Raw genomic sequence first — 6,180 nt, 5'->3', positions numbered from 1 at the left:
GTAAAGTGTAACACATTTATCCCTTAGGTAACACATTATTAATGCTTAACTGCCTCATAAGCATTACATAACCATTACTTAACCATTAGTAAATACTATTCTGGACCCTTATTGTAAAGTGTAACACATTTATCCCTTAGGTAACACATTATTAATGCTTAACTGCCTCATAAGCATTACTTAACCATAATTAACCATTAGTAAAGGCTTGCTGGACCCTTATTGTAAAGTGTAACACATTTATCCCTTAGGTAACACATTATTAATGCTTAACTGCCTCATAAGCATTACTTAACCATAATTAACCATTAGTAAATACTATTCTGGACCCTTATTGTAAAGTGTAACACATGTATCCCTTAGGTAACACATTATTAATGCTTAACTGCCTCATAAGCATTACTTAACCATAATTAACCATTAGTAAAGGCTTGCTGGACCCTTATTGTAAAGTGTAACACATTTATCCCTTAGGTAACACATTATTAATGCTTAACTGCCTCATAAGCATTACTTAACCATAATTAACCATTAGTAAATACTATTCTGGACCCTTATTGTAAAGTGTAACACATGTATCCCTTAGGTAACACATTATTAATGCTTAACTGCCTCATAAGCATTACTTGACCATAGTTAACCATTAGTAAATTAAGCAATCACATATAAAGAAGTTTACACTTTTTATTTAAAACTAAATAAAACAGATTTTAACAGATAACATTTGTTATATGTATACAACATATATATATTAAAGTTAAAGTTAAAGTGTTTGCAAACAGCAAACCTTGGATCACCCCTGAAATTAAAGGCCTGCTCAGGGACAAAAGGAGGGTCTTCAAATCAGGAGACAGGGACCTGAGGAAGAAGATCAGGGAGGGAAAGAGCAGCTACAGGAGGAGGATGGAAGACCAGCTGCAGCGGGACGACATCAGCGGGGTCTGGAGGAGCCTGAACACCATCTCAGGACGTAGCAACTCCAGACCCGCGCTGGACAGGGACCAGGAGTGGGTGGATGACCTGAACCGGTTCTTCAACCGGTTTGAACAACCAGACACCCCTCCCACCACCCACCCAGCCCTGCTGCAACTTCCCCCGACTGGAGCCTCTTCTGCTCCAAGGACCTTCACCTCAACCCCCCTCCCTGCTACTCCCCCTCCACAACCCCCCAGCCCACTCTCAACTCCACCGAACCTACCAACCCCCCTCCCTGCAACCCCGCCCAGCCCACTCACCACCCCCCCGCCCAGCCCACTCACCACCCCCCCACCCAGCCCACCCACCACCCCCCCGCACAGCCCACTCACCACCCCCCCGCCCAGCCCACCCACCACCCCCCCGCCCAGCCCACTCCCCACCCCCCCGCCCAGCGTGGTGCTCTCCACAGCCCAGGTGGAGAGAGGACTGGCCAGGCTCAAGGCGAGGAAAGCAACGGGTCCGGACGGCATCACCTCCAGGCTGCTCAGATCCTGCTCCAGGCAACTGTGCAGGATCGTGGAGCACATATTCAACATGAGCCTGAGGCTGCACAAGGTACCACAGCTGTGGAAGACGTCCTGCGTGGTACCGGTGCCCAAGTCGTCTCGACCCAGCGACTTCAGCCACTACCGGCCGGTGGCCCTAACATCCCACCTGGCGAAGACTCTGGAGAGGCTGGTCCTCCACCACCTGCGCCCCCTGGTGAGCTCCACCGCCGACCCCCTGCAGTTCGCCTACCGGCCGAGCATCGGAGTTGAGGACGCCGTCATCTTCCTGATGCAGAGGTCCCTGGCCCACCTGGAGCGGGCTGGAAGCACTGTGAGGATCATGTTTTATGATTTCTCCAGTGCCTTCAACACCATCCAGCCAGAACTGCTGGGGGACAAACTACACCATGCTGGAGTCTGCCAGCGGCTGACATCATGGGTCCTGGACTTCCTCACTAACAGACCACAGTTTGTGAGGACAGGAGGCCGTGTGTCTGACACGGTGGTCTGCAGCACTGGAGCTCCACAGGGGACCGTCCTGGCCCCCCTCCTCTTCACCGTGTACACAGCTGACTTCACCCACCACACACCAACCTGCCACCTCCAGAAGTTCTTGGATGACTCCGCCATCGTCGGTCTCATCAACAACGGAGACGAGACGGAGTACCGAGAACTGAACAACAGATTCGTGGACTGGTGCCAGCGGAACCGCCTCCAGATTAACTCTGGAAAAACTAAGGAGCTGGTAGCGGACTTCCGCTGGCGCAAAGTCCCCCCCTCGCCGGTGAACATCCAGGGAACGGACATAGAGATTGTGGACTCTTATAAGTACCTGGGTGTTCACCTGAACAATAAACTGGACTGGACTGTCAACACCCAGGCCCTATACAAAAAGGGCCAAAGCCGACTCCACCTGCTGCGCAGACTGAGGTCCTTTGGAGTGAGGGACGGCCTCCTGAGGACCTTTTATGACTCTGTGGTGGCGTCGGCCATCTTTTATGGGGTGGTCTGCTGGAGCAGCAGCATCACTGCAGCAGAGAGGAAGAGACTGGACAGGGTGGTGAGGAAAGCCGGCTCTGTCCTGGGCTGCAGTCTGGACCGGGTGGAGGTGGTGGGGGAGAGGAGGATGGTGGCTAAGCTGTCCTCCATCATGGACAATGTCTCCCACCCCCTTCATGAGACTGTCAGAGCCCTGGAGATCCATCAGTGACCGGCTTCGTCACCCACGATGCACCACTGAGAGGCATCGCAGGTCCTTCCTCCCCGCTGCCATCAGACTTTATAATCACGCCTGCTCTCAGTAGCCAACAGACAATAATATGTGCAATAACTTAACTTAAGATGTGCAATATCTGCCAATCTACCTCACACTCCACCTGCTTTTCTGTACTGTTTATCTGTATATACTGTTCATACCCTGTTTATACATATTTTATACATATTTTATACGTATCTTTTGTATGTTTTATATATTTTTTATTTCTGACTTTTCAGTCCTTTTACCCCTCCCTTATATGTGTGTGCTGCAACAAATAAGTTTCCCCACTGAGGGAGAAAATAAAGGATATTCTATTCTATTCTATTCTATATATATATATATATATATATATATATATATATATATATATATATATATATACACACACACACACACACATCTGTGATAACAGATACGTAACAACAATTGGCACAGAGGAGATCTTTGAACAAACATTATTTATTAACATAATACAATAACACAGTATGATAGGCTACCCTCTGTTTATCCTCCCTGGAAATGTCTGCTCCCTTTTGACATGATGAGCTATGAGTGGCACCAGTTCCCTCCTCCCCCTCTTCTCCACCAAGTGAAGCACCGGCTTCCCTGGATGTCTTCGCCCTGGCCGCCTCCGCGTGCTTTGCACCCCCAGCATCCCGAACACCCACTTCCTCCGCTTCCAGCCCCCAGCCATCCTGCCCCTTCCATACTGTGTTTTGGGGGAAATGACAGAACAAGAAACAAGATTATTAACCTTGTGTCAGATAAATGTATAATGTTAGCAGGAATAAAGTTGACAAATCTGATTAGACAAAGTAGAATGCAAGATTTCCATGGAATGGGTGATTACTATAGCCAAATCTAAGAGTTTCTATAGGAATGATTCTGTCCCATTCTGTTTTTCATCACTATAAGCATGAACATTATAAATGATGGGCTGCTGTTTCAACTTGGCTTCTGTCGATCGGCAATCCAATCGTTTCACTGCGATTGAGAAGACAATCAACAATGTTTTTTTTTCTTGCCGATGTTATAAAACATACACACATGCTGCTACAGCTGTGTAGCGCCCCACCCATTGTGCTCTGGCTCAGCTGATCGACGCTCAGAGAGCAGTTAGATCTTGCAGTTTTTAACTCTTTTTATACACACAAAGTACAGCCAAATACCAGGCTAAAAAATACAGTATAGATCTCCACATTAGGATGGTGGACCAGAGCATGTGAGGGAAACAGAGCAGGTGAGAATTTTCTTGCTCCTTGCTCACAGACCTGTCCAAAAAAGCAGCGTTGTACACTTAAACCCAAACCTGGCATCGTCAGATTCCAGTATGAGTTCTGTTTCAGATCTCTTCCCTCCCACAGTTTGAATAATAATTTAATCAATTACATACTTTTCGATAACAAACAGATCCAGCTAGAAAACAAGCTGGTTGTGGGTCAGGTATGGGTGGCCCCAGAGCTAAATTGGAGCGGAATGGAGCAGGAGCGCTGGTACAACTTTTAAAATAAAAATCCGCACCCTGCTCCCTGCTGGAGGCCGCATATTTGCACTTCGCCACCAACTTTTACTGTTGCGCTTGTATTTGGTGCCTTTTGCATCTTCAATTGGTAAATGTCTTTGACATAACATTTAAACTCTTCTTTCTAAACATATTTCTGATAATTGCACATGATTTTGTAATGTTTTACCTCAAAATTCTGATCAAAATGTACATATTGAATCTTTGAATATACTAATTAATTTTTCCACATTGGTGATGTGGTTATAACTAGTCTCGTTTCCAAACTCTAATATTTCAAAATGATTGTCTGGGGAAGTTCCACCTCAATTTTGTAAAAATAAGCGGGTGTCTGGGTGGAAACGTTTTTGAGTTTAAAAAAAAACAGTGTTGCAAAACCAACCAACAGTCTTTTAGGGTGGGCCTTTCGTTGCTAACATTGCTGACGTTTCTGGTAAGGTGTGTGCAAAGCAGAGCTAACCAATCATTGGTTGAGGATGAAAGACTAACACAGATTTTCATTTAATTTCATTTACTTGTTCTGCCCATGGAAACATTCAAATTGTACCAAAGGAAATAGCAAACAGTTGCATCATTATCCATGTTCAGAAAGGAGCAGGAAAAAGAAATCTCTTATTTAACCTGCCTATTTTACCTATTTTACCTTTTCAAGGAAGCTGGTTGCAACCAGCGGTAGCACTATTACAAAACTTCCCCAGACATTCAAGTTTTGTCCAGTCTCGACCTGAACGTTGGGCATCACAAGACTAAGTCATAATTAGCAGCCTAACAATTTGTAGCAGTTAATATAAAAAGTTACCTTTCTTTTATGTCTGAAGTGACTCATCTATCACCACGAAATGCTCCTTCCCCCAATTCTCTGTCCTTCTCTATGATGCAGCCTCTCCATCGCTGTCACGCAGACCTCCCGTTGCTTTGCCATTCTTGAAAGGGTTCTTGAGGATGCAGCAATGTTGTCCATCATGAAATCAAGCTGGCGAATAATAATAATAATAATAATAATAATAATAATAATAATAATAATAACAATAATAATACTGACCAAAAAAGTTATCCCACAATGTTAGCCAAAGTTACCTACCATTCAAATCGGTCCACAGATCCACAATCTTTTTCTTCAGCTTCATTTTGTGATGACACCGGTTGCACTTGACTTTCCATCTCAGTATTTTTTTCTTTTGGAGCCATTCAATTAGTTTGAGGTGTTTGTGTTTTTTTTTTTGCCTTCTGTCAGCTCACTCAACTTGTTTGCTAACTTTAACCCACGCATGCCGTGTGCTCCTAAAATGAAACGTGCAGCTTGGTAAATGGCTATCCTGTTAAAATTACTGTCCGTCCTGCCAGAAAATCCTGCTCCTCCTACAAGGCAGTTACACCCAGGTTACACCGCGATAACTCCTGAGTTCTGGTGTGCGCCAATGCTGCGTTCATGACACCTCAGAACTCTGGGTTTCCCCATTGAAAACTCCCATTTCTGTCTTCAAAGCGTTCCAGACATTGACATTAGACATTGTTGTGTGATGTCAGAAAACTGATTCTCCAAGAAGACTCTGAATTTCCCGATTAGGAGCACCAATATTAGGCCTTAGTTAAAAGCCTTAGTTCCGAACTGGCCTGAACGCCGCACGCCGCACTTTTTTCTTTGCGCGCACTGACCGCGGCCCCAGCTACAGAAGAGTCTCAAGATGGATGAGCTTGGAGTCTCACCTCCTCACAGGACCAGGATAACCACGCACAAGAAAAAAGCGGAAAAGGGAAATTCATCTGGAAAACATGGTAAGATTAATTTAACTACGTTAAACTGTTAGCTCTTAATGTTAACTTTATGACACTTTTTTTGAAAAGTTCACAATTCGAGTTGTCATAACAAATACATAATTCTGACAAAATGTAAACTTTTCAAAAAGATGCTGCATATTTGACTCAGTAACACT

The 6,180-nt window shown here is 45.0% G+C and overlaps 1 long non-coding RNA gene across 1 annotated transcript; it reads right to left on the bottom strand.

The window, feature by feature from the left end:
* Positions 1-3,342: 3,342 nt before the first annotated feature.
* LOC133444549 (uncharacterized) lies at positions 3,343-5,810 on the bottom strand. Its single transcript, XR_009782720.1, has 3 exons — positions 5,328-5,810; positions 5,046-5,219; positions 3,343-3,433 (listed from the first exon to the last, which is right to left on the bottom strand). It is a non-coding gene; the product is annotated as an uncharacterized LOC133444549 (long non-coding RNA).
* Positions 5,811-6,180: the final 370 nt, after the last annotated feature.

This window comes from Cololabis saira, chromosome 5 (genome assembly GCF_033807715.1).
Source record: "Cololabis saira isolate AMF1-May2022 chromosome 5, fColSai1.1, whole genome shotgun sequence".
Taxonomy (NCBI): domain Eukaryota; kingdom Metazoa; phylum Chordata; class Actinopteri; order Beloniformes; family Belonidae; genus Cololabis; species Cololabis saira.
Note: the sequence above shows the minus strand (reverse complement) of the source record. Positions and strands in the feature narration are given on the sequence as shown.